The sequence below is a fragment of the Alexandromys fortis genome, unplaced genomic scaffold (genome assembly GCF_014885135.2).
Source record: "Alexandromys fortis isolate MF-2015 unplaced genomic scaffold, M_Fortis_MF-2015_v1.1 scaffold_75, whole genome shotgun sequence".
NCBI lineage: Eukaryota > Metazoa > Chordata > Mammalia > Rodentia > Cricetidae > Alexandromys > Alexandromys fortis.
This window is the reverse complement of record NW_026067956.1, coordinates 596,643-609,344: the sequence shown is the minus strand read 5'-3', so window position 1 is coordinate 609,344 and position 12,702 is coordinate 596,643. Positions and strand designations below refer to the sequence as shown.

General features: G+C 51.7%; 1 protein-coding gene across 4 annotated transcripts in view; it reads right to left on the bottom strand.

Annotated features, from left to right (window-relative positions):
• Scara3 (scavenger receptor class A member 3) overlaps window positions 1–11,285 on the bottom strand; it is a 31,674-nt gene extending 20,389 nt beyond the window's left edge. For 3 of the 4 annotated variants that reach the window (XM_050152313.1, XM_050152317.1, XM_050152316.1), the window contains exon 1: window positions 11,016–11,285. The gene's annotated coding sequence lies outside the window, so the exon portion shown is untranslated. Of the gene's footprint in view, window positions 1–4,574; window positions 4,695–11,015 lie in introns of all 4 variants that reach the window. The other variant, XM_050152314.1, reaches the window with a different exon arrangement.
• Window positions 11,286–12,702: the final 1,417 nt, after the last annotated feature.

Here is a 12,702-nt window from a genome sequence, read left to right as displayed (position 1 = left end):
GATCCCCCTCTCTGTGGAACTCAGCGGCCAGCTCTCACGCCCAGGACTTGAGTTCTAAGGGCCAGCAGGCTGGTTCAGAGAAAGGCGCATCAATTTTGGCTTTGAAACCTCTCCACTATTTTTCATGATGCTTCCTGCTAGTGGTTCCACAGCTCTATCTGAAGACATCTGAGGCTCTCCGGATCCAGGACTCAAGAGTCCCACCTTCAGAGGAATTCTGAGTTGAGGGAGGCTGAAGATGGAAAAAACACCCCTACTCCACTGCCCTATTTGATCCTGACAAGTAGACTGAGAAGGATATAAGAAATTAGAGAAATTCATCTCTGGATTTGATAGATGGATGAAGAAGTAAGTGTGTGTGTGTGTGTGTGTGTGTGTGTGTGTGTGTCTGCTGGTAAGCACTTTAAAGAATGGCAGAGTGGGAGAGGGAAATAGGGACGAGAAGTATGGTGTATGGGGTGCAACGCCTCTTTTCACATGAACCCCGGGAAACCAGTCTTTTCAGCCTCGCTTTGCAGCTCGGGCTGTGATTCCTTCATCAACCCGCCAACAGTTTACAAGGATGGTTTTGCCGAGACTTACAGGGTGATGATCTCTTTCCCAAAAGCTTCGCGCTAGGTGGACTAGAATTCCTGGGGCCATTCTGTTCCCTCAGCAGTTAGCTAGGCCGGCTCAGTCCAGGAGCGCTTTAGAACACTGCACTCTGGGGGCCGTCCAGATCTTCCCATTGAGTCCCTCAGTCAGATTCCCCTTCCTTCCTGTCCATGGCCCTCATTCCCCGCCCCCCACTCCTTAGTGGTGCTTCTTGGCCCGCACTCATAATAGGGCCTCCTCCCTGTTCTGGCTCCAGAGGCAATTTCATCACTCCACTGTTTATAGCCTTTGCAAGGAATCTGGGATGATTTAAATGAAGCCTGGCTGACACCAGCCTTCAGCAAACACCCCTCCCAGAACAGCTCTGTCACACCCTTGCTACCCTGGTGAGAGCCCCTTAATCTGCCTGCCATTAGCCAATGGACGTTCATAAGGACCACCGCTTTCCTGGTCCACAGAGGGGAAGTGGCAGTTCTTCCTCTAGACCAGTGGTTCCTGAGTGCTGGCTCTCTTTCTGGTGGTGACATCTCAGCTCTATAACTCAAAGCCCTCCCCAGTCCCCAAAGAGGGTTTCTCCTCTTCCCATCCCCTGACTTCCTGCTGTCCAGCGTAGAATCCTGCCCTTGGGGACTCTGATTGGCCTATATCTGGAACCCTCGGGCAGCTTGCCACTTTAGCCTCTCTCACTTTAATGAGAACATAATCCAAAGCACTTGTAGGGCTCCCGCAAGCCAAGCCTTGTGTAAGTACAAACTAGGAGTGTTTATGTCTCATTGAGCTTTCTCTTGTTGGAGACCGGATGAACCTACAGACTTGAGAGTGAGGAAATCCCAGAGGAAGAGAAGATTGCTGAGGAGATGAATGGAAACGAGGTGGGAACCAGGACACGCCCCTGGGGCCAGGCCAAATGTGGTCCCCTGAGGCAGGACAACAGTTTTCCTTATCTCCCCATTTCCCCTTCCCAGCCTTCTGGGCCGAGTGGCTTTGGCATTGGATACACTAGCTCTCAGAAGGGAACGTACTTGTCAGAATCATTGCTGTCCCATCACAAAGACCCACGGACAGTAACGGCTCCCCTGTGTCTGGGAATCCAGACCCCAACACATACGCAGCATCTACAGGATGGCACGTGAGAGCTGGGGTAGGACCCCTCCACCCAGGCCTGTCATCTGGTTACTCATCAGTCCCTCTGTGTCACCTCCTCCAGGTCAGCCCAGGGCTGATGCTGCAAGGGGGCATCAGTCAAGGTAGCGTGCTGACTCTTGCCGAAGACCTGAACGTTCTCTGCTGGTGCAATCAGGAGTTTGTTTTAGTTCAAAAACAAATGAAGATTAACCATTAGAAATATGGTTTCAATCTGTTTTATTCTTGGAATTCTCTACGGCCAAGGGAGTGTTGACACGTGGGGTTTTGCAAGAACTTAACACGGCAGAGACAAAATGATCACTCGGGGGCTTCAGGTTTGAACTGCCGGGAAATGGACAGTGGAGAGGAGGGGGCTGGGGGAGGCAGCAGAGTTTAGGCGGGCTTTCCTTCCCTTCCACAGAGCTAGCCGGAGACCGAATGAAACATTCTTTTTCTAGAACTAGAAGGATTCCTGTTTAGGTGAGGAGTGGTCGGGAAGGGTGCGGGCGTGAACATGTGTGACATTTAGGACTTTGGGTTTGCCCAAAGTTATGGTGACCTCTCTGTAAAATGTGAGGGTGGCTGGGTGTCTGAAACAGCAAGGAGAGCCTTGTTCTGATATGACGGAGCAGGCTACCCTTCTAGGAAGGAGTTCCTCCATTGCAGGTACATGCATGCTTTCTCTTTTCCTTTATGCAGCTCTCGACGTCAGGAACAGGATAGGCTTGGACAAGGACACTGGATCAGACAAGCCATATCTAGACCTAAAAACTTCCTTGAAGCCCCTCTGAGGGACACCTAGGTCAGCATCACCCGGGAATCACGAAGGAGCAAGTATCTGAGGCTCTGAGAACCAGTCTCTGCCTCCTTGTCCCAAGGCCACAAGGGTTCTGAGCTGTGACAATGACAGAGTGCTTCCCCCCCCCCCTCCCCGAGAGAAGACGTGGCCGGGTGCTGCTCTTCATGTGGCCCACATTGCGGGCAATGTGCTTGGAAAAAAGGGGAAACATCAAAGCGCCTTTAAAGGCCTGTGTTGCAAGCCAGCTTCATAAGGTAGCAGCAAACACTGCAGGCTTGAAAGGGCTTCTGTTCTACGGGTACCTGGGGGGCGTAATCTCCAACTTAAATGCCGGAAGGACGGCCGGAGAGGAGGATTTCCTTGCTTTTAAGCTTTTGCTTGCCTGAGTCAGGTAGAACATTGGGTTGATGCATGCGTGTCTTGGCACCTGGTTGCAGTAGCTGCTGACTTTCTTGGGGTCAAACCTGGTTCAACCTTTCCTGCTATGGGTAGAAAACAGCCTGGATGTACTTGCACTAACCATCTGCTAACTCGGCCACCATCCCTGACACCAGCTTTCTTCTGGTTGACCAAGAAATGTGTGATTGATTCATCCCTCAGGTTTTTTTTTTTTCCTTTTTCTGGGACCAAATTCTCCTGCACAAGTCAGAAGGGGGAAATTCGAGGAACCATATAAAAGGTCTTTCTTTGGGCACTCCAAGGGACATATTTTGATGATTATATTCAGCCGAGTTCAGAGTGGATTTCCCAAACAGCCAATTGGGACAGGAAAAATAGAGATGCGGGAAACCGTCTCAGGAGCCAATGCTATATTTAAAGTTTCAGGATGGCTATAGTTTAAGGTTGGGGAACGCTATAATTAAGGTCCCAGGGTTGTTTTCATCAGAAACTGCCTGCTATTGCCCCCCTCTCCGTGGCTTTGTGGGTTCTTCTGAAGCCTGGTGGGAATCTTCTGTCCCTCTCAGCTCTGGGGGAGCCAGGCCTCCCATCCAGATCCGCATGCTCAGGGAGTAGCACGCCCCGCAGTGTCTTCATTCCCAACTCCTTTCCACTTCGGTCCCCGCCCTTATTTTGTTGCCAGCGTCTATGTCCCTTCTGTCCCTGCCACCTCCTTCTGGACCTTCCCTCTGTGGCTTCTCACTGTGTGCTTGGTGACTGCAGAAATTTGTGAGTTCATTTTTTTTTTTTTTTTTTTTTTTTTTGGTTTTTCGAGACAGGGTTTCTCTGTGGCTTTGGAGCCTGTCCTGGAACTAGCTCTTGTAGACCAGGCTGGTCTCGAACTCACAGAGATCCACCTGCCTCTGCCTCCCGAGTGCTGGGATTAAAGGCGTGGGCCACCACCGCCCGGTGGTGAGTTCATTCTTGATTTAGCCTAAGCCTTCCTTTCTCTAAACAATATACTTACTCCTTCTCCTCTCCATTGTTACCCCGCTGGGGGCATTTTGGGTCACATGCTTTTCATTGCAATCCTAACCTTAACCTAAGCCAGCTCTAACCCTCTGATAACCCCACTTCTAAGCAGTTCTTCAATGGATGGTATCACAGACAACAGCCATCCTCATCACCCCCACACTGGAACTCCAAGTAGAAACAACAGCCCCTCCTCCACTCCCTGGAGACCCAAGAATCTAGTGGGATGGGAGAGATGGGAGCTAGCAGCCCGCTTGATTCTTGTTGCCTGTCTGCTCCGGGAATTGCCACTGTTTCTCACTTCTCAAGTTCCCTGCTACTAGGGATGTGGTGAACGCAGCAAGAAGGCGGGGAAAGCGTGAGGCGCACGCCGCCGCCTATGTAGATTAAGGACAGCAGTCACTTTGGGTCATGTTGTTTTCCTAGCCCAACCCCAATCACAGCTGTCATCTATTACCACGTCCCCACCCGCATCACCCTCAGGACCAACTTCCAACACGTCCTTTTTACAAAGTGTGTTCACAGAGCACAGTTCTAAAATATCCTTTGTGGGGGGGGGGGGGAAGAAAGCTCTCAGCAAATACTTCAAAAAGTCTTGAGGGAAAAAAGGGCATGTTTAATTCTGTGTTTCTCAGATGGACTTGACCTCAGAACTTCCTGTCAATCTGCAAAAACACTCATTGATTGATCCCGTGGAATGAGGATTCAGAGGTGCGCCTTGTTGGAGAACGCTTTTCTGGAGAATACCATCCCCCTCCTGCCGTGCCTGTGAATAGAATGGAGCCAGTGATACTGAGGTTGGAGCTCCTTAGCTGAAATCTGTGATTCTCAAGCTCCATGCTCAGGCTGCAGGTTACCCTGCTTGCTCTCTGGAACAGGATTGTTGCTCCTTCTGCACCAATGGGCTTCAGCTTCTCTCTTTGTACCCGCCCCCATTCCTTCCTGGTCTCTACCACGCTAAGCCTGTACACCTGCTCTCACCTACCTGAACCCTACCAATAGGCTTTGGCAGGGTCAGAGAGCCAGACACTCTCTCCTGGGCAGGTAAGCAGTGCTCAGTCTCTTTTCTCAGCACTGTGGAAGACTTCCCCACTCCGGGCAGCAGTTCTGAAAAGACCAGCGATGCTGAGTTCTAACTTCTTTGTCTTTCTCTGGCTCCACCAATACACCTGCACCTCCCTCAAGCACAGTGAACAGGTCTGGGGGGGGGGCATGTGTATTTAGAAGAGATCTGTGTTCGGTTAACCCTATGAAGTGAGTTTTCAGTGTCCCTTCTAGGAACTTTCTTAAGAGGATAGCCAGCAAGAGTGCCTATAGAGTTCACCGCTGCATGCTATAAAAACGTGAGTGGAAGTTTGGATAGCATCAATGCCTGTAAATAAGGGGTTGATTGAACTATTGTAGAATTATACTATGGAACATTATGAACTATAACAAATTGTAGATTTATGTTCATTACCTGGGGAACACGTATGCATCCTTTAAACAAATTCTTTAAAACATATTTTAAGGCTAGAGATTGAACCCAGGACTTTGCATATACCAAGCACAAGTTCTATCCTGAGCCTGCATGCCCACTACCTTTTGTTAATTTAGAAAACTACACACAGGGCTCAGTGGGTAAAAGTAGTCACAGCCAAACCTGATGACCTGAGTTCAATCTTTGGAACCCGTGTGATGGAAAGAGAGAGCTAACTGCCAGAGGCTGTCCTCTGCCTTCTGCCTGTGAGTTATGGGGTACAACCCCACCAAAAACTGTTTTTTAAATGTAAAAATAACTAAACTATGTAAGACAGAGTAATATAGATAGTATCTTATTACCTTTGTGGAGGGAAAGGGCATGTATATAAAGCACATATAAGGTTTTATTGAAATATGTCCATCTGTGTCTTGCCATCTGCCAGCTCTGGGGTGTGGGATTTCATAAGGGCCGGCCATCACCTTGTTTCTGCTCTTTCCCCTTTTCTTCTGTCCCTTTTGCCTTCTGTTGAGTGCTGGCCACCTCCTCGGTCCCAGCTTCGTTTCTCACCCCAAGAGCCTCGTTCCTTTCTGCTGAAGCTCTCACACGGAAGTCCCTACACCTTTGTCATACCCTTCCCCATGCAGCCCAGCTTTCTCCCAGCCTGCTAACTCTCCCTCAACTCTGTGGATCACTTTCCCTCCGTCCCTCCCTCCGTCCCTCCCTCCGTCCCTCCCTCCGTCCCTCCCTCCCTTCACTTTCCATGCCTCGTTCTTCACCTGTGTCCAAAACCTCTGGGCTCCATGGCGAGCTTGCTACCTTCCTCTCGTTTTCTAAAAGTAGAGGTTTCCCCACACAGGACAAAGTTGTCAGTGAGCCTAGTTTAGGTGTTAAAGGTGCCTTTTTCTGACAAGCCCTTCGGATTCTCCTAGGACAACAGGTGACACCAGGGCAGAAGGCTGCCCTGGCCCACAGCCTTCAGCTTCTCTTAGCAAGCCCGCAACCCTAGGCAAATCTGCCTACCCGCAGACTCAACACACACTGGCACCACTTCTAGCCTCTCAAAGTTGCCCCACCCTTGACTCCTAACTGGAGTGCTTTCTGAACATTTATTCACTTGCCCTTGGGACTCCTGTGGAGTCCGCTGCCCATGCTACCCCTTTGTTCTTCAGCACCGCTTGTCCTGAGCATCCAGGGCTGCCCTCTGATGTACGCCCTCGTGTCTGCCGCACAATTAGCCAAGGTGCTTCCCTTTCAGCTTTCGTGCCTCCTCCCCTGATGCAGGTCTCCCCTATACATCCGCTGTCTGGAAGGGGTACGGTGACACCCCAGAATAAAAGCAGCTGTCCCACATGGGTTCAGATGGGAGTGAACTCTGAAGAAAGGTGTGTGGCCTCTAATAAAGATGTTGACATCCCTGGAAACACAGGCCAGGACCTTGGGGAACTATGTATGGGTCAATCATTCTATGTCCAATTGGGAAAATGCCCAGTGAGACCCCAGGAGTTCATATCCAAGGCTATGGAACATCTAAAAAGAAGAATAGAAGCCAGAAACGTACACACTCTCTCCTTGACACCTCTTTTGTAACAATAGTCACTTTCAGCCTTTTTCACAATTACGGGGTACAAACCTTGTGTCCTGCAAAGGGAAAACTCCTTGAGAGAAAGGGTGGTAACTAAGCCCTTCCTTGTAGCTTTCTTGGACTCTAGTCTCAAGACTAAAAGGATCCTGGCATCTAACATCTGGTTAATACATATTTACTAAATAGAAGCATGCATCTTTATCTCCTGGGCTCAGTTCTGGGAAGAGCTTGGTGTGATTCTTGATTTAAAAGAGCTCAGTCCGGTGTGCGTGTGCAGGGTTAACACATTATAAAACAAACAGGTATTGTGAGCTCTCTTGAGTGCCAGAGAATGGGCAGACAGACTGCTTGTGAATCCTCATATTCTGATACCTCTCTGTGGCATCATCCACCCTTGGTGAGGGGACTGGGCCTAGGGTGTGCTGTGCTGTGATAAAGCTGGTCTGTGAAAGACTGGGCTGACCTCAACACACAACACACACATAGACACACACACACACACACACACAGAGAGAGAGAGAGAGAGAGAGGAGCGTAGCATAATTGAATGCAGGTGGAGTGTATGCAAGAGTTCAGTGCCCCTCATACCACCCCGGATGCCAAATCTAACACCCAGACCAGCTGTGTATCCATGGAAACTGCCAAGCTGTCCACCAGCGCCTGTCACAAAGCAGCATGCTTTTCCCTCTCTCCCAAATTCGCTCTGAGATATGAGTCTTTTGGTTTTAAAGTTACCCCAGATGGATAGCAGGGCAACCGCTTTCTCGTGAGAACTTCTGATGTTTTGGAACTGACCTCTGTCATCCAAATCCCCGTGACCTATGTGGCTCCTGGACCAGTTGGCGGCTCTTTTCACCTTAGTGCCATCAGCTCCTTGGTTTTAGACGCTAGTCTCCTTTCTAAGGATGGAGGCTATGGCCTGCTGCCTCCTGAGTAAGCCGAGGGGTGGCCTTGTCCACAGTGTGGATAATTTCTTAGCCTTTTGGCCAAAGTCAAATGTCAGTCGCGTAGCTTTCTTTTTGTCTTACTAGTTTATTTTTTATTTTATACATGTAGCAAAGTAGCCCACAGGGAGCTCTGTGAACCATGTGTGTACATGGCGCATGCTGAGGCCAGAAGAGGGCATTGAAACCTCTCCACCAGCAGTGACAGGCAGCTGTGAGCCACCATGTGGGTGCTGGGAACCAGACCCGGGTACTCCGGAAGAGCAGCTGGCATTCTTAACTGCTGAATCTTCTCTCTAGCCCCACGGGGCTGTGTTTTTACCGCCTTCTTTCCTCCCTCCCTGCCTTTACTCTTTGTTTCAGGGTCCTCTCTAAGTTTTGGGGAATGGCTTGCTCCTCTAGTGCTGGGGAGTGGTGGAGCCCGGCTCTGTGCTCACTTCCCACGCAGGCAGGCAGCTGAGCCACATATCACTCAGGGACAGAGACACACAGCAATCATGTTTTCCACCACCCTCCACCACTTCACTTCTGTTCATCAAGAGGTCCTGGGACCCAGGGTTTCCCAGGCCTCAAGAACACTCGGGAGGAGAAAGGGGCCCAGAGACGGCAATGGCAGAACCAGGACTGGAGGAACACATCTGAGCTGCAAACTGCGTATCTTTGATGCTTGAGCTTCTGTCTTTACAGCCAACCTGGCTGCTTCTGGGAGGCTCTGGGAGGGCTTTTTGTCAAGCTGCTGTCACAGGTGGTTGTGGGAAGTTCTGAGGTGGGCTTGTCACCAAGAGGCTGTGGCAGCTGCTTGCTCCTAGGCTTATGTGTGAGAGAGGCCAGGTGCCAGCTTTCATAAAAAGACATGGCTACCTGGGAGGCCTGGCCAGCCACCATCAGGCAGGAGCTCCACCACCCCCCCACACCGTCAGCAGAAACATCTTGGCTGCCAGAGCAGGGCCCTGACACCGGGGTGCTCAACGGGTCTGTTTTCTGGTTTAAATACTATCCCCACCAATGCTCCCTCCCTCCTTCCACAAAACATCACATCACTGTGTTTGCTTTGAGCAGAGGACATTATGGTCCTTTGCCAGCCGATGTAATTGGAAGATTGGTGGGGCCTTGGAGGAGCCAGAAAAGTCAGCCTCCCTTGGGGAAGGGCCTCTTTGCAAAGTCCCCCTCGCCCCCTCCGAAGGACACCGCTTCCACAGCAGTGGAAAAGGCCAAACATTTGCTGTTTCCATCAACCCTGCCCGTTCCATCATAGGTAGACTGCTGGGCGAGAGGCATGCTGGGAGTCAATCATTTCCTCCCCTGACAGTTCTGTACCCCTTGAGACTCTGGGGCATCACAGGAAATCGCCTGAGGTTTTTAAAGAGCTACCCTGAAACTTGTGGAAGGGAGTATCTTGGAATCTGGGGAGACACCGGAACTGGAGCAGGAGTGAGCAATCGTCTCTGTTCGTTCCTAGGGACCTCCTAAGAAATATTCATTTACACTCGCTCTTTTGTTTCCAGCACAGGTTGTGAGCCCTGTTGTTGCCTTTATATATTTTGTCTGCAGTTATGTGGGGGATGGCGGGGAGGCGTGTCAAAAGCATTCTGAGAAGTACAGCATCCTAACACCACCGGCAAGGTCCAGGGCAGCCTGTGTCTGTATCTATAGCAAGATGTATTCTCAGAACTTTCAGAAAACAGCCTGCTCCAGGACAAGGATGGGGAGGAGAGAGTGCCAAGGAGGCAGCAGCTAGAAACAGGGACCCATAGCAAGGCTCTTCTTGGTCTGCCAAGGGGACTCCTCAGGGCTTGGTTTACCCAGGTCAGTCTAAAACTCCATGAGGCCATCAGAGAGCATTGGCAGAAGGTGCCACGGTGGGGGTGGGATTATGGAAGCAGAAAGGACTGACCTCTGGGCTGGAGGTCAGAGTCCTGGGCTTTAGACCCTTTGGCTAGCAATGAGTTGTTCGCTGCTCTTCCATACTAGCTATGAAATTCCTGGGGTGCAGCACAAAATGTAAGTGGGGGGGGGGAGAAGCCCACCTAAAAACATTATGAGTTTCCAGATACCATCAGTGGCAACTTAAACAAAGTATGGGCTCCACGGGGGTGCTGAACATGCCACACATCCAGACCCAACCCTACTCTCTGAGCCTCCGTTTTCTCTGCTCTGCAATGCAGAGGTCATAGAACTGTCTTCGCTTGAAGACCCAACCCTCGAACACCAAAGGGACCAACCACAGCGGCTCCAGTTGAAGCAGGCTTGGCAGATGAGGGCTGACCTCCTGACACCACGGGGCCTTTTCAGCCTCACCTGAGAGTGTAGTTCTAGAGCCCTGAACACCATCCATCCCCAAGGTCCTCTTAGGAAGGGAAAAATGGTTAAGTTCTCACTGTCGGAATATAAGCATCCCCTGGGCTGCTAGAAGAAGGTTACCAGCAGGTGCAGGAAAGAGCACCCCAAACCTCAGGACTCCTCTAAAGCTTTCTCCCCCACCCCCATGGCCAGGAAGGGAGCTCTCCAGGACCCACGAGCAGCAGCTTGGAGTCAAGAAGGGCTCCTTCTTCCATTCCAACTCTGTATGGCCCTCAGGGCTTGATCATGGTCCCCAGGTCAGAGGTCATGGAGGGTCAGACAGGGTTCAGATGTCAGGGCAGGACTAAGTTGGGACTCTAACTGGCATGATTGTCTTGAGGGGAAGGGGCCAACGTTAGTGGAAGAGTGCAGCTTAAGCATTGGTGGGGCCTGCAGGAGCCGCTGGGATGGGACCTCAGCTGTGGTCTACACCGAGCATCTTTCTGTGCTCACCCAGAACCAGATCAGAATCTTCTCTGTACTTTAAATTTGTTTCGAGGCAATGGCGGTGAGGCCGGCCCTGCAAATGCCATGTGTGTTCGTTCCTACTCTCTTCTCTTCCCCTGGACTTACGACTGACTCTTCCTGTCCTGTCCCGTCCTGTCCTGCCCTCCTCCCAAAAAAGCAGCCCCCCCCCCCACCGCATCTGGAATATTTTCCCCAGCTCTGGGGACTCTCAGCCCTGCTGCAGCTCAGGCATCTGGGTGCCCCTTGCCCGAGGCTGGGGAGAAGGATGGTTGATCCAGAGAGTCTGCTTACCTTTCATGGTCCCTTCTTCACGGGCCTCTGCAGGGCCCGGTGGTGCTGGAGTCGCCTTGGATGGAGCGGGAAGCCGGGGTCTTCCCCAGGCAACGACCGCTGCCCCTAGGCGCGGCCAGCGGGACTGGGACTCGCGTGGGGACACATGCGGCGCTGTGTAGCTTCACAGGCGGTGTGGCCGGAGGAGAATCCCCGGAGTCGCAGGCTGGGGCCGCCGCGCTGCCCGCCGGAGCCGGGCGAGCTGTGCCGCCCCGCGCCCGCCGTCTTGGCCTCGCGCGCATCCCTCCCTCCTCCTCCCGCCCTCCCTCGTCGTCACAGCTTGGGCCCCAGCCCAGATCAACTTCCTTGATATTTTCAAAACTGCCGCGGCCGGGTCCCTTTGTGCCCCTGGTACGCTGCGATGGGCGCGAAGGAGGGTTGGCCACCCCTGGGCATAGTACGGTTACCATTGTAGTGGGCGGGGCCCGGGACCCTGGATTTCAGCCTTGCAGAGTTCCCTTGCCCATCTGTAAAGAAGAGGGACCTGGAGGAGCAAGAATTCTTGGGGACCAGCCCTCTGCCAACTGTTGATTTTGCACCGGTCTGTGCTCTTCAGAGCTACACTCCTTGCTTCAAGCCTCTACTTCCAGGTAGCCTCTCAGTCCTGATCAACTACAGTTGACACCTCTCGGTTGCCATGGCTCTCTGCCACTGTCAGGCTCAGTAATGTTGAACTCTGCATGGCCCTGAGCACGCCCAAATCCGGCTCCATGTGGCGGGGGCCACTGACATTAAGGATACTAGAGAGGAAAAGCTGTTTCAGACACCGAGGGACTCTTGTCATAAAGCCCCCTGGGTGTGTCATTTTGCATTAGCTGAGCATATGTTAACCACACATTTACCAGTCACCTACCAACTTCCAGACTTTGTTCTAAGTTCTAGGAAAAGGTGGGGAACACATCACCTCTCAGCAAGGTATGAAGAGCCAGCAATTCAACAACAGCGCAGAGATGTGGTGGATAGGACAGAAAGAGCAGGGGCTCCAAGGGTGAGGACGACCTGACCTGATCTCTTCTAGTGGCTGAAGAAGGGAGACTAGAGAAGGTAACATCGAGATTAACATATAAAGAAAGCCAACTGGTGAAGGAGAGCCCTTCACTCTGTCCTTCCCCCCCCCCCCACCTCTCTGACACAGACTTCAGAGAACTGGTGTTATGTAAATGACCTCCTGGCCCAGCCTTTCTCTCTCTCTGTCTCTGTCTCTCTCTCTCTCTCTCTCTCCCCCTACACATCTTCCTCATTCAAGGCTGGATGAAAGCAGCGAGGGCCAGAGGTAGAGAGAGACACTGCTGCTGACCGGACAGCCTAGAGAGGGCACAGCTCGGTCACCTGCACTCTGCTTGGCCTTGCCCTGGGAAGTCGACAGTTTGCTAAGGATGTCCTCTGACTATACCAGCAGAAACTCAGGCTACCTGAAGCGTGGAGGCCAGGGCACTAAGTCTGCCACGCCAGTCTGGGTTTCTGAGAATCACTACATCAGGGGACTTCTTCGGAAAGGCCAAGTAGACAGTCATCTCCATCAAAAGAAACTTCATCTCAGGGGTGGCCTGTTCGTGAACTTGTTTGACCCTCTGTATTATTTGCTGTCCTTGTGGCTGTGATGAAATCGTGACAAAATGGATGAAGGAAATAAAGAGTTTATTTGGGC